We start from the raw sequence: 23956 nt of genomic DNA, 5'->3' as shown, positions 1-23956 counted from the left end.
CACTCCAAACTCCCCACAAAGACGCTGCGCTTTTCATTTTTCATAATTAAAAGAGTGTTTTTTTTTCTTTCGTTGATAAGTACTTTGAGAAGCTTTCCCTGTCCAGGCCTAAGAGCTTTATGCACAGATTGCCCACTGAAACTGGACAGAAAGGCCATGCGAGAACAGATCTTTGAAAAGTAATCCACTGGCTTTAACTTATACTGCAGCCGAGCACGCATTTGATGTTTTTAGATTTCTGCGAAATGCTTTACTGTTTAATAAATTAATTCGACCTCTATTTTGAGTTCAAATGCATAGTAAGTACACTGGCGGTCAAAAGTTTGAACAATTGGGATTTTTATAAAAGTCTCTAATGCTCACCAAGGCAGAATTTATTTTTCTAAAATACTGTGAAACATGTTATCTTTGTGATTGATATGTTGTGATCATTTACATTCATTCATTCAGTTATTTTCTTTCAAGCTTAGTCCCTTTATTAATCTGAGGTTGCCACAGTGGAATGAACCACCAACTTATCCAGCATATGTTTTAAGCAGCGGATGCCCTTCCAGCTGCAACCCATCACTGGAAAACATCCATACACACTCATTCACACACATACGGACAATTTGGCTTACCTAATTCACCTATACCACATTGTCTTTGGACTTGTGGGAAACCGGAACACCCGGAGGAAACCCACGCGAACACAAGGAGAACATGCAAACTCCACACAGAAACACCAACTGACTCAGTTGGGGGTCGAACCAGTGACCTTCTTGCTGTGAGGTGAACATGCTACCCACTGTGCCACCGTGCAGCCATGATTATTTACAGTTTTAAAAATTTTATTTAAAAATCTATATGTTTAATTGGCAAAATAAACATACTTACATCTTTTTAAAAAGTTTTTTTTTTATACTAGGACCTCAAAAAACAACAAAAACAAAACATTGTGAATTAGATGCCCTTCCATCAAGTTGTTAGAGCTATTTACTTAAGTATTGGTAACCTAGTAACCAACAATAAACAAAACAAGCATTATGGAAACAGCTAAATAGTCATGTGTGTGTAATATTTACAACTTAAGAATTTATTTAGATGAGGCAGTGGCACAGTAGGTAGTGCTGTCGCCTCACAGCAAGAAGGTCGCTGGTTCGAACCTCGGCTATGTTGGCGTTCCTGTGTGGAGTTTGCTTGTTCTCCCTGCCTTCGTGTGGGTTTCCTCTGGGTGCCCTGGTTTCCCCCACAGTCCAAAGACATGCGGTACAGGTGAATTGGGCAGGCTAAATTGTCCGTAGTGTGTGTGTGAATGTGTGTGTGGATGTTTCCCAGAGATGGGTTGCAGCTGGAAGGGCATCCGCTGTGTAAGGATAAGTTGGCGGTTCATTCTGCTGTGGCGACCCTGGATTAATAAAGGGACCGACAAGAAATGCCGACAAGAAATGAATGATTGAATGAATAAATAAATGAATCTATTTAGCAAATATGTTTTTTTATCTCCCAAAATTCATTTTGATCAAAACTACCTCACTTTTTTTGCAAATTAAGGGATTTTTATTCAGAATTTGTCCTTTACATCACTCATTTTTCAAGCGATTCTTTAAATTATGCATTAACACAGGGTGATGGAAACTCAGCTGCTCATCATTGAGGGTGTTGAAACTTTCAAACAATAAATATGATGAGTATTTAACCTACATCCTCTCAGTTTAGGACACTGAGATATCAATATATCAATCTAGCTATTATTGGTAATAGCAACCAGTCTAGCAACCAGTGGTGGAAAGAATTCAGAAAAATCATACTCCAGAAAAGTACCATTACTTGCGTAAAAATGACGTGCAAGTAGAGTAAAAGTATCTGTTGTAAATATTACTGAAAAGTATCTGTTAAAAATAGACCTTTCAAAAGTACTCAAGAGTAGTGAGTAGTGAGTACGTTGAGAAAAGTTGATGCATTTACATCTAATGTGAGGATGTGTACATGTAACATTCTGTAGTGCATTTTGTTATTGCCCAGCAGGCACACAACGTCAAAAGACTTTAATATTAGGTTAGATTTAGGCTGTGATGTCAGGTGACCAAAATTCAACGTCTAGCCAGCATCTAAAGGCAATGGTTTTTGATGTCCAATAACGATGTCAAATGACGTTGATGTTTGGTTGAATTTAGGTTGTGTTACAAACATTATCTTAAACCAACTTCAAATACTCACATTTATTTGTCAGGTAAGGCAAACAAAATCCAACATCTGATAGAAATCATACTGGTAACGTCCACACAACGTCAAGCTTTACCACCATTAGACGCTGATATTTGGTTGATTTTAGGTTGGTCGTTTTTGGGTTCTGATGTCAACTCGAATCACAGGACTGATTTTTCTAATCCCCAAAGACAAGAAAAAATACAGTAGTGACAGCAGGTTAAAGGAAAGTAGTGGAGTAAAAGTACCGATACAGCACTAAAAATGTACTCAAGGGAGAGTAAAAGTACACATTTTTGAAACTACGTAGTACATTACAATTTCTGCAAAAAACGGCTCAATTACAGTAATTTGAGAATTTGTAATTTGTTACTTTACACCACTGCTAGCAACTACCCAAAATCTGTTAACAATGTTATGAAAAACTAACATGGCATTATTCTCACATATATAAGCAAGTAGCAAGCATGAATTAGAATGTGTTTTAACATGTTAAATGTGTTTTTAACATAGTTAGCATAGCTTATTCATTTATTCACTTTGTTCGGCTAGCAATAATATGCTACTCATGTAAGAAACATTAATAATAACAATATTAATGATAACAATATATGATAACAATATTAATGATGACAATATTAGTAATAGGCTAGCAGTGTGTTAATTCATGCTAACAATACTTGCAAATTGCTACTATCAAAGTGCTACCTTTTTAAACCATCCAAGAAACAAGATAAAACATGCAATTTATGCTATCAGAATGTCAAACGTTAAAAACATGTTAACAACATGTCAATTAATTGTAACACAAATAGTATGGTAGCATTGAGCTAATTCATGCTGAAAACATATCAAGGCTACAAAATATTCACGTCATCAACATGCTAAATCATGTTAACAAAGCCCAGGGCTGCCATTATAATCACAATTAGCAATATTCTCACACCACAAATCTACTTTCTCACGCGTGCCGCCCTCCCCCAGCTCTTCACTTATTACCAGCTTATGATCGCCATCCACAATCATGCCCTAAACATGATTAGCAATTCACTTTAGCAAAATGCACAATTCAACTTTAAATTCACAGGAATAAACTACAATTTAAAATACATTTTTTTAAACTATCACTTTTTTTAAATATCACTATTTCTAACATCGAATGTATAATACTCTGTATTATTCCATATTTTGTCCATTGTTTGCTATTTCACTATTCAAAACTTTAACTATAAAGCCAGACCTTCCATCTATACCAACAAACACAAACAAAAAAACATTTGAGGTATTGTAGTTAAATGACTTGTGACTTCATTCACACTTTCCTCCACAGCTGTGTGAAGATACTGAGAAAGATATACAGTGTGTTAGGATGCAAATGGTAGCAGCTGCTCAGAATGGCATGCATGGATTTTTCTTCCTCTATAAATTCAGTCATTTGTCTGCCTTTCTTAAACTCTTGGGAAACATACATTATGCTGCTTACATGTAAGCAAAGTTTTAGTTCCTTAAAAGTTATAAGGTGAATTGTGAGTAGACACAAACGTATTGAATTAATATCTTTTCTAATATTAAACATGCAATAACATGTTCCATTCATTCATTTTCTTTTGGCTTAGTCCCTTATTTATCAGGGGTCACCACATCGAAATGTATCGCTAATCATTCCATGATATATTTTACACAGCAGATGCCCTTCCGGTCACAACATGTACATAACTGGGAAACACCCATACACTCTCTCATTCACACACTACGGCTAATTTAGTTTATCCAATTTACCTATAGCACATGTCTTTGGACTGTGGGGGAAACCAGAGCGCCCGGAGGAATCCCACGCAAAATAGGGAGAACATGCAAACACCACACAGAAATGTCAATGGTCTAGCTTGGACTCGAACCAGCGACCATCTTGTTGTGAGGCGAAAGTGCTAACCACTGGGCCACCGTGCCACCCATGCAATTGCAAAGTACAGGAGTAGTCAGTCATCAAAGATCGTCATTCAACTTCATCAAATTAAGATATTTTTGAAATAATTAGAGAGCTTTCGACCCTCAGTAGACAGCAAGGTTTCTGAAACACCCAGAGACCAGAAAGGAACCAAGAACTTCATCAAAACATTCCCTGTGTGGTTCAACTGTGTCTATAAATTTACGAGACTACTTTTGTGCACAGAAATAATAACTCTGGTTTCTTCCACAAGTCTAAAGACATTTGGTATACTATAGGGGATTTGGGTAAGCTAAAATTGTCTGTAGTGTATGAGTGTGAATGGATGTTTCCCAGTGATAGGTTGAAGCTGCAAGGGCTTCTTCTGCGTAAATCAAATGCTGGATAAGTTGGTGGTCCATTCTGCTGTGGCGACTCCAGATTAATAAAATGACTAAGGATTTTAAAAGAAGCCTATTCTGTTCACCAAGGCTTCATTTATTTGACCTAAGATGCAGTAAAAACTGTGAAATAATATTAGTTAAAATAAAGGTAAATAAATTAGTTTAATAAAAAAGCAAAAAATAAGCATTTTTGTACAGAATGCATATTTAAAAAATACAATTTATATATTTAATTCAAAGTTGAATCATAATTTCAGTCTTATTGACACATGATACTGTAGAAATAATGATATTATGCTGGTTTGTTGTTTTATTTTAATCAGTTATTACTGGAATTCTATCACGAGAATGACCTTCTATGTAGAAGGTCGCTGGTTTGAGCCTCGACTGGGTCAGTTGGAATTTCTGTGTGAAGTTTGCATGTTCTCTTAGTGTCCATGGGGGTTTCCTCCGGGTGCTCTGGTTTCCCCCACAAGTTCAAATACAAGTGATGTAGGTGACTTGAGTAAGCTCAATTGTCTGTAGTGTATGTGTGTGATTCAGTGTTTCCCAGTGATGGGTTGCTGCTGGAAGGGCTAAAACATATGCTGGATAAGTTGGTGGTTCATTCCGCTGTAGCGACCCCAGATTTAAAAAAAAAAAACATACATTTCCTGCTTAATAGATTTGTAAAACTAGTTTCTTTTTAGGATTATTTGATGAAATTAAAGTTTATTTAAATTATGTATTGTATGAAATAGTGTAATTTTATGTTATGAAACAAATTAAATGCATTTTGGGCACCTTTGTATGATAATACATCACATTTTCCACTCCAAAAAACAAAGCAGCACAACAATTTTCCACACCAAAAATACTGATAAATGTTTTATAGTAGCAGATCATCATATTATAATGGTTTCTGGATGATTGCATGACACTAAGGGTGCTTTCACACCTGTGAATCGATTCAGTTGTTCCGAAACAGGGATTAAAATTGCATTGTTGATCTTTGCTCTTGGTGCAGTTTGCTTTCACACTGCAAAGTTTCTAATCGGACCAAAAGAGCTAGAACAAGTTACGTGTGAGTGAACTCTCCTCACATTGGTCAGAGTGTCAGGGTTTATTTTGTAGAGTCCCGCTCAGCTGTCAGGGAATGTGGTGGTTTGTTGGAGTTTGACAAGGTGCATGCGACGTGTCTGAAGAGCGAGGAAAGATGCAGTGAGGAGGGGTGAGAAGGGTGTGCGACATATTTGAGGAGCGGGAGGGTTTTCGGGCATCCGGGAGACTCCCGAAACTTCCCGCCCAACTCATAATTCTCTCTTTATATAGCCATATGCCTATTACATCTCCATAAAACACTGTGAAATAACCGCGCTGGGATTGTAACGCTTTCTCACTAGAATCGATCCACTCCAGAGTTCCCTTCAATCGAGCTGAGACCACCTCATTCAAGCAATCTCGGAGCGATTGCTGATTTCACATATGCCAAACTTACCGCGCTAACTGGGCAAACGAGACAGGTTCCGAAACTAAAGCATAGTTGTGAAAGTACCCTAAATCCTGGAATAATGATGCTGAAGATTCAGCTTTAAATTATATATTAAATTAATTATAATTAAATTATATTTTAAACTATTTTCAGTAGGAAAAAAGATATTTTAAATATTAATAATTTATGCATCGCAGTGGCACAGTGGAAACTCATTTAAGCCGCTTGTATTCGAGATCTTGTCCTTTCGGTCATGACCCAAAGCTCATGACCATAGGTGAGAATGAATGTAGATTTACTGGTAAATCTGAAGCTTTGTCTTTCAGACAAGATCTTGCATACAAGCAGCCGAAATGAGTTTCCTTTGAAGGGTGGCAGGACATACTCTTATGTAAAGGTTGAGGAGCTCTGACACGCTGCTGCTCTACATTGAGAGAAGTCAGCTGAGGTGGCTAAGGCATCTGTTTCAGATGCCTCCTGGACGCCTACTTAGGGAGGTGTTCCAGGCATGTCCCACCGGTAGGAGGCCTTGGGGTAGACCCAGGACACGCTTGAGGGATTATGTCTCTCAGCCGGCCTGGGAACGCCTCGGGTTCCCCCCGGAAGAGATGGAAGAAGTGTCTAGGGAGAGGGAAGTCTGGGCTTTTCTTCTATGACTGGTCCCCCCATGACCGGCAGAAAATAAATGAATGAATGAATGAATGAATGAATGAATGAATGAATGAATGAATGAATGAATGAATGAATGAATGAATGAATAAGTGGTACAGTAGGTAGCACAATCGCCACACAGCAAGAAGGTCGCTTGTTCGAGCCTCGGCTGGGTCAGTTGGCGTTTCTTTGTGGAGTCTGCATGTTCTCCCCTTATTCCCGTTGGGGAGAACTCAGGTTGCTCCCGTTTCCCCCAAAAGTCCAAAGACATGGACTATAGGTGAATTAGGTAAGCTAAATTGTCCGCAGTGTATGTGTGTGAATGAGCGTGTATGGATGTTTCCAAATGATGAGCTGCATCTGGAAAGGCATCCACTGTGTAAAATATATACTGGCGGTTCATTCCGCTGTGGCAACCCCAGATTAATAAAGGGACTGAGCCGAAAAGAAAATGAATAACAAATTTATTGTGATCAAGATTAATATTTGAGCATAAATGATCTCTTGTGTGTATAGAATCACTTAAAAACACACAGATAGACTTCCAGTGTTCATTGACCACAATACATGAAGTTAACATCGCCAGCCCGGTTAATATGTAAGAAGCGTGCAAGAGTTAAAGTGAATGTCCTGCTCCTGGGCATCTCTTGCTTTCCCTGTCTCTCTTTCAAATGCTGCCTCTGCAAGAACTTTATTAAGGCAAGCGAACGCTGTTATGCATCTCCGTTTGACACTTCAGAATTACAGCACAGGTGCTTCAACTTAAAAGGGTCTATTCATTCACGCCACGCCGAGTGTCAAGCAGGACCACAGGGGCCACACGGTGCTCAGGTTGGGTGTTTGAATGGATGATCGGTGAAAACAGTCGCCTCGTACCCAGAGGGATCAGACCCAATGATAGCGTTTCCGCAGCTGCTTACAACATAATGCATGTGCTATTGGGCCACAGTGATAATGTGCCCCTGCTCTCCCTTTATCTGGAGAAATGAATCAAATAAAAGAAGAGAGAAACAAGATTTTCGACCCATTGCCTTTGATTAAGTGATTTAACATGCAGCCTCGGCAATATCTCTAATGGTCTGGAAAAACAGGAGAGAGATGGGAAAGCTTTGGTCAGCCTTGCGCAAGGAACATTATCCAGGGGTATTTGTGTGTGCGCGTGTGTTTGTGTGGTGGATGAATGGAGGAGGACAGAGGGGTAGTTGTTAAGAACTTAAAAATGTGCCCTCTTTACTTTCTCAAAGGCTATAGTTGGGGTATTATAGTTAAGTCGGCTTTGGTTTTGTGAAAGGCTTTTAACACACCCGAAAAAAAGAAAAAAAAAGAAAAAACAATCGCAAGACAAATGCTAGCAAATCAAATGGTGTGTTTGGTGATAATCAAGTACAACTTAATGAAATTGTGAATAGATCCAATCTGGTATGAATGATTTATTGGGGCCACGATAAGCCCCAAGTGAGTGTTGTTTTTTTAAGATTTATTTTAATGCTTAATATCTAATCATTGTGATAGAAACCAGTCTGTAAAAATACTGGCAGTTTTATTTTTGCACCATAATTTGCTATAACCAACAAAAAAACTGTATGTTGTAAAATAATAGCTGTAAACAGTACTTAAGCGTAAACCCATTGGCACCGCTCCACAGTTATCCTGCTAAATAATTTTAATAACAGCCAATTTAATGTTTATTTTTATTTATTTTTTTATTATTAAATGGCAAGTGAAGCACTATATCAGTCTATTTTTCTTTTTTCCGATTAAGTAAGTGTATCAGACAGGGGGAATAGAAGATAACTTGTATTATACTTAACAATTTTAGCTGTGGCCATTACTGTAAAATTACAGCAGTCTTAAAATATAAAGGAGTAATGAAAGCAACCCAGATTTATTCTGATTATGTATCTATATATACATTTCTGGAGAGAGCAAAATACATCCCATAAGTTTTTTTTTGCAGTATTTGTTTTCATGAATCCACCAGGCCTCTGTGCATCTTTTTCAGATGTCAAATTTCTATTGCGAATGCCATTTGTGCCTGCTGTTTTTGCATAAATCCACCAAAGGCCACTGTTTACTGACTGTTTTACTGGTAACAGTGGAAAAGTCATCCACATGGAAGAAAGCAATCAGCTTGTTAGCGTGAAAAGGAACGGTGTCATACCGCCCCGTAGTTTACGTTTTAAAAGCAAAATGCAGCCGAGCAGGACATACTTCTGGCTACATAATTTGCGATCTCCAGAAATGTATATAGGGGTACATTTTCAGAATGAGCCAATGTTGAAAGAAAGTGCTAGAATTACTAGAAATGGATCCATTGCTGCCTACACTTTAATGAAAAGCAACAGCAGAGCCATTAAACATAACAAGGTATTTAAACTGTAAAATTGTTGGAAATTGCTGGAACCATTGTGGCCAGTATATTACTGTGAAATGACAGCACAACTGTAAAATAAAATTAAAAATGGTAGCAAAATTGACAGATTACAGTAAACTGCTGGAACCGTTTCTGCCAGTGTTTTACTCTAAATTTACAGAAATTATTTTTTTAGTGTATGAAAAAAAAATCAATAATACGGAGCAGAAATCGAGTGCTATTAATCTAATTCAAAATCTAAAAACGTGACAAAAATCAGGCGAGGGCTTTTCTTTTTCTAGGTTGCTTTTGAAAACTGTTGGTTGGGTTTAGAGAAAGGCGGCTCAATCTGGGCTTTTTAAAACACTATTGGTTAGGTTTAGGGAAGGAGGAGGGTGGGTCAGTCGATTGGTCAGTCAGTCAGTCGATAGCATCCTCTGATAGACTTACGGGAGAACAACAGGCACAAATGGCACTCGCGACTGCGAAAAACTGCAAAAAAAGTAGCTCCTGGGACATATTTGGTGCTCTCCAGAAATGTATACTGTAAAAAATAAATGTTATTTTACAGGTAATTGTCTGTATTTTTTTAACTGAATTTTCTTTTTTTCTTTATACCGTGAAATGACTGTTGTTTTACAGATATGTTCTGTAATAAAAAATTCTCACATTAAATTTACAGTTATTGCTTGTAATTTGGTATTACGTTATTTTTTCTGCTTTTTGAAGGAAATTGTATGTATTTTTAGAGAGCAACATTTAATTTTTACATTAATATTTACAGATTATTCCTGTAAAAATAGAGTAACAAAAACTATCTAACAACGTTGCTATGCGAACTGTGAAGATCGTTGGAAAACTACACACTTTACTTTAAACTACAACTCCCAGCATGCACCTCGCACACTTGTGTTGTTTATTCTAACTGATTACAGTCAGAAGATTACAAGCACTATAAACTCAGCACACACAGACACATTGTTTCTGAGTTTTAAACTGTTTAGTGAGTATTACGACGCATTTCCCCTTACCACATTTGATCCCTTTACTTTGTTATTGTGTTTGCAGCTTTTACGCTTGGGATTATCTGTATGCAACTGTTTGGTCCTGTTTCAACCTTTGATTGCTAGATGACTCCAACACAATCTCACGGCAATTCGTAACTTTTTCATTTAGTGGCTAATTCGTATGAATTTGTACAATCTAATTCGTACAATTTAGTACGATTTGCTTATCTAATTAAATAAATTAATCTTTAAAATTACATTAATAACCTGCATAATTACAGTAATTATCCTAATAATCACATTGATTATCTGTATAATTACAGTAATTACCTGTATAATTGCAGTAATAATCCTTATAATCACATTAATTATCTGTATAATTGCATTAATAAATTATATATTTACAGTAATAATTTGTAAAATGACAGTAATAATCTGTGTAATTGCAGTAATGATTAGTAAAATAGCAGTAAGAACCTATACAATTACAGTTAAAATCTGTAAAATTACAGTAATAACTTAAATTGAAATTATGTAACTGAAGTTACTGTTTTTTTCACAGATTATCTACATTTTTTATTCCGAGAGTTTTTTTCTTCGTTTTTTTACAGTAGTTACAGTTGTTTTACAATTTTATTTTATTTTTTACAGTGTATAGCGGTACATTTTCAGAATGAGCCTGGGTTGCTAATAGCGCATGTCTTTGGACTGTAGGGGAAAACCAGAGATCCCTGAGGAAACCCACAACAACAAAGGGAGAACATCCAACACATCCAACTGGCCTAGCCGGGACTCAAACCAGCAACTTTCCTGCTGTGAAGTGACAGTGCTAACCCACTGAGCCACCATGCCACCCTGCTATTTTTAATAAAACATACAGGATTTTTGTATTGACATGATACTTAATACTTTAATATTTACATGATTTACAAAAGAAAGAAAATCACTCAAAAAAGTAAATAATAGTAAATTAAATAAACTATTTTACAATACTTAAACATTTTGTAAAAATGCATGCCAATTATTTCATTTTTATATCATTAATTACAATTAACAGTTTTAAAGTGAAATTCCAAAGTGAATTTCATTACTAATTTCAAAATTATTGCAATGTGGAATTCTAGAATCCTTAGCAAATCATTGTTTATAGTTTTCTTTTTTAATTATTCATGGAGGGGAAAAAAGAGCAGCATTAAGTATTACTACACGGTTGTTATAATTAATAGCAATATAATAGCAATTTAACTACCAATACCGCCACAAAATCATTAAATAGTAAGATCATTTAGTTTATTAGCATCAAATTGTCTCATTTAAACATTGCATAACTAAAGTGCACGATCTAAATTTTAAGTTATTACATTATCAACCTATAATGTTGTTTTCCACATATACACTTGCCATGCACAATGACAAGCTCCAAAAAAAAAAAAAAAAATGCAAAAACAACTTTTCTCTACAGGCAATTATCACAAGTGTGTCGAAAAGAACATTACCGGTAATTATGGCAGGCAATAACTGTAATGATCAGAGTGGGACCATTACAATGCAGAGGAGCAATTAGAAGTTAATCAACTAAAAGGTGGTGAATAATTATAATAGCAATCGAGAGGTTCCTCCCGGACGATACGCCCCGCTCTGTTACCCAAACGCTACGCCAACGTTTGCCAACAACGCATCCCGACAGCTGATTCCAAGCTCAATTTTAATTTTAAAGCCGTTTATGTGCTTTTTCCCTCTCGCAGCTGAGCTTAATGTCTCTGATTCGCTCTCAAATGAATTGCAGGGATATTTACAACTGAACCGCAAGCTACATCTACTTGTCTTTGTGTTTTTTTTTTCTTTCAGCCCTGCAGAGGATGGTCATACAGTAATTGCCATGCATCTGAGAGGATACGGGTTGTTTGTTTGGAAGTGAGCCTTTTGGTGTGTGTTTGTGTAGCCAAATGGAGTTTGTTTCTGTCATATTTCTCCAATGAGACCGAACCATAGGCTGCTGAAGCTCACATCCGCGCACACCGTACTAATGGTCTGTCTGACGGAGGCAATAACTTGTTGTGTTTAATTGCACTTTGTGTATGAGGTAAAGAATTGACTAATTAAGAAGAAGTAATCAGCGCAGCGGCACTAGGAAAAGCCCATCAATAATTAAAGCAGGGAACGCATCAATGTTCAAAGAAATTAAGCAAAAGAGAGAGAGAGAGAGAAAGAGAATAAACAAACGCTGGGAGCTAATCAGGCCTGAAACTCACAATTGTAAGAACAATTGTTATTTTAAAATGAGAACTCGCCATGCAGAACTGTATAAGTTTATTGTGGATTCCCTGGTGTTATAGGATATATTAGCATAAACTGACATTGTTTTATTGTTAATGATAATGATAATTAAATGATGGGATGAAGATTTGAAGAAGATCCTGCTAAGCAACTTGCCTTTTGTTAGAGCAAGCTACAAAAAAATGAACATTATTTTACAGGTAAACGCCTGTATTTATTTATTTTTTATTGAATTTTCCAGTTTTTTATCATAAATTTACAGTAGGCTGCATATAATTTACATTTTTTTAAAATTAATTTTTGCATATAATTTTACTCTCTCTCTCTCTCTCTCTCTCTCTCTCTCTCTCTCTCTAATATATATATATATATATATATATATATATATATATATATATATATATATATATATATATATATATATATATATATATATACACACACACACACACACACAGTTGAAGTCAGAATTATTAACCCCCCTGAATTGTTAGCCCCCTTGTTTATTTTTTCCCCAATTTCTGTTTATTGGAGAACAGATTTTTTTTCAACACATTTCTAAACATAATAGTTTTAATAACTCATTTCTGATAACTGATTTATTTTATCTTTGCCATGATAAATAATATTTTACTAGATGTTTTTCAAGACACTTCTATACAGCTTAAAGTGACATTTAAAGGCTTAAGGTTAATTAGATTAACTTGGAAGGATAGGGTAATAAGGCAAGTTATTGTATAGATGGTTTGTTATGTAGACTATGGAAAAAAAATAGCCTAAACGGCTATTTTTCAAGTCAAAATAAAACAAACAAGACTTTCTTCAGAAGAAAATATATTATAGACATACTGTGAAAATTTCCTTGCTCTGTTAAACATCAATTAGGAAATATTTAAAGAAGAGGAAAAAACAGAGCTAATAATTCTGACTTCAACTGTATATATATTCATATATATTTATACTGTTATACTGTGAACTGTATATATATATTCAAAAACTGATCCTAATGAGTACAGTGAATTTATCCAATTTAAGTTGAAGTATGAGGTATTTAATTAACACATTACCTTCAACACTGAGTTCAAAACTCTTTTCAAATGAGTAGAATTAACTTTCAGTAAATTTTAAGTTAACTACACTCATTTAATTTGATAAAGTTGGGTTTTACAGTGTATATATTGGGTTTTACAGTGTATATATATTTGTTCTAGTTTATGTATTTTTTAAATAAAATTTTCCCCACAAAGGGTTGGACTTTAACTGCAGCTCTCAAGGAACTTGACAGGCTTGTTTTAGGGTCCTATCATACACCCGGCGCAATATGGCGCAAGGCACAAACCCGGTCTAAACTCCAGCGCAAAGTTGCGCCTTGCTTACATACTGCTTAATAGCCTACACACAAGATGTAGAGCAATACGCAAATATCTTTACATAAGAAAAAATTTAAATACTAAGGATATATATATATATATATATATATATATATATATATATATATATATATATATATATATATATATATATATATATATAGGATATAATAAGAACATATATAGGATACAAATATAAAGGAATAAAATATTACAAAGCATATTATTTTCTAGCCTACATAAATATGAAAAACCACTGCTTTTATGCCTTCTACATCTTGGGAGGCTTTTTCAGTTCATTCGTAACAAATTGCTTATGTATAATGTTATTAGCAGTATTCTTTAATATATCCATATTTATATTTGTTTTATTAAAAACAAGCTTAGATTTGCCCACCTGCAGGCTTTAGACCATATGGGGCACCGCATGTGTTTTAGAATATAACTCAGGTTTTTGAACAGACTTCATTATTATTGTTCATTTATTTATTTGCTGGAAATTAGAACTAAATTTAGAAATAGTTTTGATACAAATATTTGCGCTTAACAAACAAAATTAATTATTTATAGGCGTATTGATGTAACTACTGTTTTTTTTTTTTTTACAGATTATCAATAAGTTTTATTCTGACAGGGTTTTCTTTTCAGTTTTTTCCAGTTTTCAGTTTTTTTACAGTGTAATATTTGTTATAGTTAATAGTATGATGGTGTCACATTTTCTTGTTGCAATTAATTGCTGAAGCTTTTATCCCTGTATACGGTATAATCATGATATTGAACAATACCAGCAAAAATGATTACTTTAATGGGTACATAATGGATATGCTTTGTTGTATATACTGTACATGTTCAGAGTAAACAAATGTTTCATCCCAGTTGAATTGCCAATGGATTATAAAGTACGATAGGTAACGCTTTACAATAAAGTGTTATTAGTAAATGTTAATTAATGGATTCAAAACAACTGTGAGAAAAAGCCATTGTATTACATATGTTAATTTTGTTAAAAATCAATCACTGTATTTTATCAGTTATTATCTAGTCAGGGGCGAAGTAGTGGCGCAGTAGGTAGTGCTGTCGCCTCACAGCAAGAAGGACGCCTGGTCGCTGGTTCGAGCCTCGGCTCAGTTGGCATTTCTGTGTGGAGTTTGCATGTTCTCCCTGCCTTCGGGTGAGTTTTCTCCGGGTACCCCGGTTTCACCCACAGTCCAAAGACATGCAGTACAGGTGAATTGGGTAGGCTAAATTGTCTGTAGTGTTTGAGTGTGTGTGTGTGAATGTGTGTGTGGATGTTTCCCAGGGATGGGTTGCGGCTGGAGGGCATCCGCTGCGTAAAAACTTGCTGGATAAGTTGGCGGTTCATTACGCTGTGGCGGCCCCGGATTAATAAGGAGACTAAGCTGACAAGAAAATGAATGAATAACTCTAGCCAATAACACAATTAAGACAAAAAATTTTGATGTATTTTTGCATTAAATAAATCACTTAAGATTAATAAAAGCTTTTTGAGTTTAGTTAAATTAACTTATGTTAACTATTGGAGCCTTATTGACCCTATTCACATTTCCGGGTTACTCAGTAGCGGAAGGTGTCACAGCTGGGTAAAATTAGAGCACAGCGAATGGGAGAGTACAACAAATAATTTTTTTACAATCCTATTTGCTCACAACTCTACGATGGTGTTATCAAGACTTTCAGAAAAAGGAAAAAAATTGTGACTGATAACATTAAATTTACTCTCAGCCCCATAGACGATGCATTAGAAACACCTCACATAGGTTATAATTGGTTTTTGTAATTTGACACAAAGATGGGCGACACAGTGATGCAGTGGGTAGTGCTGTCGCTTCACAGCAAGAAGGTTGCTGGTTCGAGCCTCGGCTGGGTCAGTTGGCATTTCTGTGTGGAGTTTGCATGTTCTCCCTGTGTTTGCGTTGTTTCCTCTGGGTGCTATGGATAAATCTATAAATATAATTAACAACTAAAAATTAAAAATAAGAAAATCATCTTTAAATCTGTCTAAATTAAGTGCTTAACAATTTACTTTAGTAATTAAAAATTAATTAATTAGATATGCTTAGCGTTTATAGCAGGTTTGGCATGCTGTCCTGGGAGAGAATCCTGAGCTCGGAGATACTTGAGCCAAAGGCTCTTACCCGGTCAAAAAGCATATAAGGGGATCCGAGATCAGGTGATCTCGAGAGCTCCCACTTAGAAAAGGGAGGAAAAGGAGGAGATTGGTTGGAAGAGGGGATTCTTCCAAAACGAAGATAGAGCAGTAAGGAGAAAACGATTCATTTATGGTAAGCTTGGATCACTCTGATTGGATTATTACTGATTACAGATGAGAAGCCAGTCGTGCTCAATCATATCACATGCTCCTCTCAAAATGAGTTTGTGAAACTTCACCTAATACTTAATACTCCAAGAAACAAAAATTTTTCACTTTCAACTATTGTTATCTATATTATTGTGTGATGAGGGGGCGTGGCCGAGAGCCATGGGAACGGAGTGAGGCCACCGAGTAAGTGGATACACCTGCGGTGCGCACCTGCCTCGAATCCCATGGAAGGAGCTCTGGATCATAAAAGGAGGAACGATGGCAGACGAAGCCGAGAGAGGACCGGGCCCGGGCATATTATTTTACTTTTGCTTTCAGTTTGGAAAGTTTCAGTTTTCAGTTAGGAGGAGCTGCCGTCCGTTTGTTTTGGTTTAGACGGCAGTCTCCGTGAGGAGCCGCCGTCACTGTTATTAATAAATATTTTAAAACTGCGTCGGTTCTCCGCCTCCTTCTTCCCGGCGGCCAAAGGGCCGTGAACTTCATTACTTATTGGTGTATGGTTTTATATAAGCCCTCAACCCCACATTCTGTAAGATATCAACATTGCCATCAGTCACAAAAAATCTGCAAAATAACATTGCAAAAGAAATGTGTAAAATTAGACAAACTAAGCGAGCATTTTCACAGATGTTTGAACCTCAGTGCACTCAATGCACAACAGTAATCAATTTTCATAAATGCTTATGCTGTATATTACACATTTCTGGTCTCAGTCTGACATCACAGTCGCAATATAAACTCTGTTAGTTCACCCATTTACCTGCGATCTTGTCACTGAGTGTCCATTTTCCAGCCACTAATCAATGCTAATTGTCATTTGAGCATTTATTCTGGGATGTTACAGCACTCTCTCCACCCTCCCCTCAGCCCCTCCAATTTGCGAGGCCCAGTTAAAAGTAGTTTATAGGCCCGTTTGACTGTGGGACCTGGAGGGCAGAGCTTAATGAATCTGTCACGGGCCGCTCCGACTGACACGACAGGGTAAGTGATACATGTGATTGCGATTGACTCCCTAATTACTGCAGCGGTGATGTCTAGAAGGACGCCGAGGCCAGAGGTTAATAGCGACGGACGGCTCTTTTCTTTCTCCCGTGCTCCAGATTTGCTGTCGATAACAGCCGCAGCGCCTGTCAAGGCCATGGTTCAGACCTGATCAATCAGAACACAACCGGCTGACTGACGCCTTTATTGCCTTTTTATTTCCTTTACTTAAATGTTTTGTAAATGGGTTGATTGGCTTGGACGAATTCAATAAGATGGCTGCAATATATGCTTTTGTTTTGTTTTGTTGGTGAGCATTTATATTATGAGCAGTGGTGTAAAAAACTAATTACAAATACTCAAATTATTGTAATTGAGTAGTTTTTTTTTACATGAATTGTAATTTACTAAATAGGTTTTATAAATGTGTAGTTTAACTTTCCCTTTAGTACATTTTAGTGCAGTATTGGTACTTTTACTACACTACTTTCCTTCCACCTGCAATCACTACTTAATTTTTTCTTGTCTATGGAGATTAGAAAAATTTGTCCTATGATTCCTGTCCAATCAAATCATACATAGCAGGTAAATTGCATAATGAACTACTTCAAGACATGGGTGCCTTATAATTGCAGCAAACAGTTTGAAGGCAACAAAAGTGTTCTAGAAAATGTCCAAAATTGTTACATGCATTGACCCAGAGACGCATTTAGATGCATGTCACTGATGAGAAAATGACAGATGTTTACTGTATGATGACTAAAATGGCCTCAAACACTCAACAGGCACAAGACCTCAACATGATGTCAGATTGACATTTTACCCTAACTTTGTGGGGACAAAGCATTTTGTTTGGAAATTAAAATCAGGTTTACATCAGAACCCAATGTAAGGTCTACATTAATGTCAAACCAAAAATAAACCTAATATCAACGTCTAATAATGTTACAGCTTGACGTTGTGTGGCCGCTACCACTATGACATCTATCAGATGTTGAATTTTGCTTTCCATATCTGACAAATAAATGTCAGGATTTGATGTCAACATGACAATGGTTTGAGAAGTTGGCTCAACGTTGGATTTTGGTCAGTTTCTAACACAACCGAAAATCAACCAAATATCGATATTAGACATCAAAATAACATTATTCAGAACAGTAACAATATCCATTAGCTCTACCTCTCTGCAACTCTCACATGGTCGCCCACTCAAGCTAAGCAGGGCTGCACCAGGTCAGTACCTGGATGGGAGACCACATGGGAATGCTAGGTTGCTGCCAGAAGTGGTGTAAGTGAGGCCAGCAGGGGGTGCCCAACCTGCAGTCTGTGTGGGTCCTAATGCCCCAGTATAGTGATGGGGACTCTGTACTGCTCTGTGAGCACCGCCTTTCAGATGAGACGTTAAACTGAGGTCCTGACCTAACCTGATTAATTCACTTTTATAATAAAAAATTTCCTGATGATTAACTTATTCAAGATGTTAATTTCTTTCTATCAAAAATAATTTAAAGAGATAGTTTACCCAAAAGTGAAAACTCTGTCACCATTTACTCAAACATTTAAAATGTTTCTTTTTTTCTGTTGAACACAAAAAAATATATTTTTTGGAAAATATTGGAAACCTGTAACCATTGACTTCCATAGTATTTGTTTCTCCTACTATGGAAGTAAGTGGTTACAAGTTGCATTTAGGGAAGGAGGAGGGTGGGTCAGTCGATTGGTCAGTCAGTCATTCAGTTGATAGCGGTCTCTGGTGGATTTACGCGAGAAAAGCAGAAATTTGAGATCTCAAAAAGATTTGGTGGAGTTCCGAAAACAAAAACTGCAATATAACGTACCTCCGTATTTGCCACTCTCAAGAAATGTATATAGTGGTATGTTTTCAGAATGAGCCTGCGGGTTTTACTCTGCTATGTGTCATGGTACAGCAGCAGCATTTCTTGACTATTACGCCATAATGAGAGTATACTTCTAATATTGACCTAGAAAATAGTAATTTTTCATTTTCCGTTAGTTTTATTACACAGTGTGACTACGGACTACTCAAACTTCAAATAGGAAAATTATCAATGCTCTTTTTTTGAATTGAATTAGTTTTTTTAGAAGAAATTGCCAACGGTCAAATCTAAATCATTATGCTAAGCTGAGCTAAAAAAAGACCTCGTTTGAACAAGAAATCGACTGAATATATTCAAAAATGGTTCAAGTTAACTTTTTGTAAAATTTGCCTTTTTCAAAGAAAGATGGATTGTTCCTTTAAGAAATTTTACCATATACAGTAGTGGACAAACACAGTTTCAGACCAATCATTTCATAACCATTCCTCAGCTGCGATCATGTTGGGCCCTCTGATGATTCACTGAAACTGCAACTGGGAATTTTAAACCACTGAGCACGACAGAAATCCACTATATATAGAAAAATCCCTCTTGTTATCTTTGAAACAACTGAATTAAGAAGGAAATGAACATCTTGGATGACAATAGGAGGTAAGTAAATTATCAGGAAATGTTCAGTCTGGAAGTTGACTAATCTAGTAACTACTGTACATTTATCATTTAGAGCCTGTGAGATTCTGCTACATAATATAGATACTCTAGGTACCCTAGATAGATAGATAGATAGATAGATAGATAGATAGATAGATAGATAGATAGATAGATAGATAGATAGATAGATAGATAGATAGATAGATAGATAGATAGATAGATAGATAGATAGATAGATAGATAGATAGATAGATAGATAGATAGATAGATAGATTCATTTTGGCTGGAGAACATTTAGTTTCTAAGTAATTTAAGAAGAGGTTAATAATAATTAAATAAATAAACCAATAATTCACCAATAATACATTCATTTTCTTTGTCGGCTTAGTCCCTTTATTAATCTGGGGTCGCCACAGCGGAATGAACCACCAACTTATCCAGCACATGTTTTACGCAGCGGATGTCCTTCCAGCCGCAACCCATTTCTGGGAACATCCATACACACTCATTCACACTCATACACTACAAACAATTTAGCCTAATTATTTCACCTACAGCACATGTCTTGGGACTTGTGGGGGAAACCGGAGCACCCAGAGGAAACCCACGCAAACGCGTGGAGAACATGCAAAGTCCACACAGAAATGCCAACTGACCCAGCCAAGGCTTCTTCTTGCTGTGAAGCGACAACACTACCTACTGCATCACTGCATCGCCCCACACCAATAATGATAACTATAAAGTTGATTAGAATGATGACTAGATATTCACTCAAACTATAGAAAAGTCAACAATGAATTGACAATTTATTAGTAGTCAATCACTGTATATTCACACTGACTTTTAATTTTAACCAGCAGCCAGCCTCAGTGCTATTGGTGAACTTTTCAATATGAAATTGTCACGTTTATTACCTGATTTCTTTACAAATATGTGATTTTGACAGCCTGATAGACATACAATATAAAGTGGGCCTCAGACTAGACAAGAAGCACTGCATTGAATTTCATTTTCTCTTGCCATGACTTTAAAAAATGACAGTTTATTTTATCCAAGTATTTTCAATGGATTTTCTGCCCTCGCCTGCTGATCTTGATGGCGCTAGCGGTTACACGTCTTTTATTGCATTTTACACTTGAACAACTAATTGAGTGCTTAAGTCTATTTAACTGATTACATTTACATTACAACATTGATGCTGAAGGAACCTTATGAAATTAAAAAAAGAGTCACATTAAGTTTTCAACGGAAGTTTATGATTGCCTGAAAAACATTAGCTGTGCATAGTTTGGTGTATGCGGCTTACATGCAAATCAGCAAAGCGATACATTTAGTTCATGAACATATAATGTGTAAATAAATAGACATTTTATCCATTTGCGGTTCATAAAGACCATTCAAATGGGCTAAAAACTAAGTAGCATATGCCTATAACACATGGACGTTCATGAGGAAATGTTTCTTGAAGCATTTGTGACTTTGGACCACAAAACAAGTAATACAAGTGTATTTGTATTTACAAGTGTAAGTGTATTTTTTTTTTTTATATTGTGATTTATGCACCAATTATTATATGTGATTTCCACTGATATGGGACAATGTTTGGCAGAGATGCAACATTTGAAAAAAAATAATGAAAAAAGCAGTTGTAAAGCTGAACGAATTGTGCGGTTAGCAGAACACGTGAGATCAGAAAATGAGTTTCTATATATTTACAGTTGGGCGGCACGTTGGCTCAGTGGTTCGAGTCTAGGCTAGACCAGTTGGCATTTCTGTGTGGAGTTAGTATGTTCTCACTGTGTTCGTTCGTAGGTTTCCTCCGGGTGCTCCGGTTTCCTCCACAATCCAAAGAGATGAGGTATAGGTGAACTAAATAAACGAAATTGGCCATAGTGTTTAAGTGTGAATGTGAGAGTGTAAGGATGTTTTCCAATGCTGCGATGCGAGTGGAATGGCATCCGCTGTGTAAAACATATGCTGGAATAGTTAGCGGTTCATTATGCTGTGGCGACCTCTGAAATAGAGACTAAGCTGAAGGAAAATGAACGAATGAATGAATATTTACAATTGAAAATGCACAAAATATCTTCATGAGACATGATCTTTAATTAATATTCAAATGTTTAATGTTTTTTTTTTTTTTTTTTTTGCATAAAGAACAATCCACACAATGTATTTTTGATTATTGCCAAAAATATGTATAGGCTATCCATGTAACTTAAGGTTTTGTGGTCCAGGGTCACATTTTAGAAAGGTAAACCGTTTTCAAAATGATTGTTTAATTCCTTTAAACTATGAGGTTTTTAAGTACTTTCCCCAACAAACATTTAAAAACGTACCATGTGGTTATAGGCTATTTGTGTAAATCTGAAGTGGCCAACATGGAGCTGAAGTAAATAAAATGATAGGCTATTAAGCCGCAATATGCTCAGGTTTATTAAATGCAGGTACACAAGACTCTTTCATTACCTTTTTCTTTGTCATACTTCATTTTTATGAGTTTGCTGTTGGCCTAACTGCCGATTGATAAATCTATGTGTCAGCTGTGGGGCTGAGGACGAAGAGGTGCGCCTCGTTGTAGTTTAGTTAATCATGGAAACGGCTCACCCTGAGTTCAGCATGAATGGGACGTTTCCTGTGAAGTTATTTCTCGTAGTGGACACGTCATCTCCAGTCAGAACAGAGGACAAAAAAGGACAAATGCAATCAAATAAGAGTAATGACTCAAACACGGAATTATATGTAACACTTTTAAGCTATTACTAAGATTGCTAACATTTTAAAGTTACGTTTTTGCAATGCTTTACGTTCACTGAACACTTTATTATGTACATCTATATCTATATTTAACAAACCATCACATAGGAGCACCTTAATACATTTAGGGAATATATACATAGTCACGATGATAGGTGCGTTCAAAAGCACAGCATAGTGGTCCCCCAGCATTAAGACCCATGCATATCCTATTCCCCCAAGAGTGAAGTGAGTATTCAAGTTATTCATACTCACTTATGCTGGTTTAGAGCTGGAGCCTATAGTTTTAAATTGGTTCTTTGTCTTTGCCACCCAAAGCACTGACACTCAAAGGCTCTGAACATAGAAATGTGGTCTTTAAATAGCTAGAAGTGCCAGGCTCAAACTGCACAATTTGTAATAATCCTTAAAGATTGTAGCTTGTCAGACTGTATGAACATGATTCCTCATTTCACAGTGTAAGATCTCTGTAGTCATGATGTGAGACACAACGATAATCAAGACGTGCCAAACATGGACACAAGAAAACTTAATCGTAGTTTGGTGCCATCCATCTGTGATGCATCTAATAACCCGCATTCTGAAATTATATCTCCCAGCAAGTGTAAACAATTTCTTGAATTAATGTAGCACAAAACATACCATGAAATAACACCAGATAAAATGCTATTTTTACATTTCTCTGTTGTGGTTTGATGTTTTCGCTGTTATCCCAGGTGAAAAAAAATATATAATTAAATGCAACTAAAATACACTTAAATACCCGCAAATACATTTTTAGTACATTGTTATTTTTTTGTGTTAAATAAAAGTTTGATGGTTTTACACTATAAATATACTAATTAAAAGTATGTTTATACTTCAGTAGGACTTTAGTACACTTGACAAAAGTATACCAAATACCAGTAATACTTAAAAAGGTTTTAGCGTACTTCAATAAAGTACACTACAGAAAAAAACATCCAAAAGAGTTTTATTAGTGTGTTTTTCAAAAGTGTGCTTTAAATGCTTTAAACATTAGTTGATTTTTAGTACACTGTTTACATACTAATCCTAAGTTTAAAATAAGTTAATATATAAAAAATCTATTAGTAATGTATTGAAGTAGAAGTACATTTTCCCAAAAGTTGTACTTAAGTACACTTAATGTGAATGAAATAATATCACTAACACTTAAATAGATTTTGAGTGTGGTAACTTAAAGTTTTTAAGTAATTTTAAGTAGAAGTACATTTTCCCAAAATGTCTTTACATTTCATATATGTGCTGTAATGTTGCATCTTATTTATATTTTTGTGTTCTCAGTTTTTGCTAAGTTTTTGTTCCCTTCCATAAGGTATTTTTGGACTTGTGGTTTATTGCACAAAAATATTAAAGTGTTTTGGTGAAGCACAGATGCTGTTTTCTTTGTACACACATTATCCCAGGTAAAAAAAAAAAAGTGCACTAAAATGCACTTTATTTAAGTATACTTAGTACACTTTTCAGTAATGTACTAAAAGTGCTCTATTTTCGCACACTAATTTTGTACTTAATGTACTAAAAGATAGTATTAAGTATATGTTAAGATAAACTTAATACCATTTAAGTGTACTCAACTGTGCTATTTTGAGACACCCTGAAATTAAACTAAAATGTGCTTTTAACATACTATATCTGTATTTTAAAAAATGTTTAGTTACAACTAGAAATACACTGATGTTTGTTCGCAAAGCCAATAACACAATGACACATTTCTATT

This window comes from Danio rerio, chromosome 10 (assembly GCF_052040795.2).
Source record: "Danio rerio strain M-AB ecotype USA chromosome 10, GRCz13ab, whole genome shotgun sequence".
Lineage (NCBI taxonomy): Eukaryota > Metazoa > Chordata > Actinopteri > Cypriniformes > Danionidae > Danio > Danio rerio.
This window is presented reverse-complemented; position numbering follows the sequence as displayed.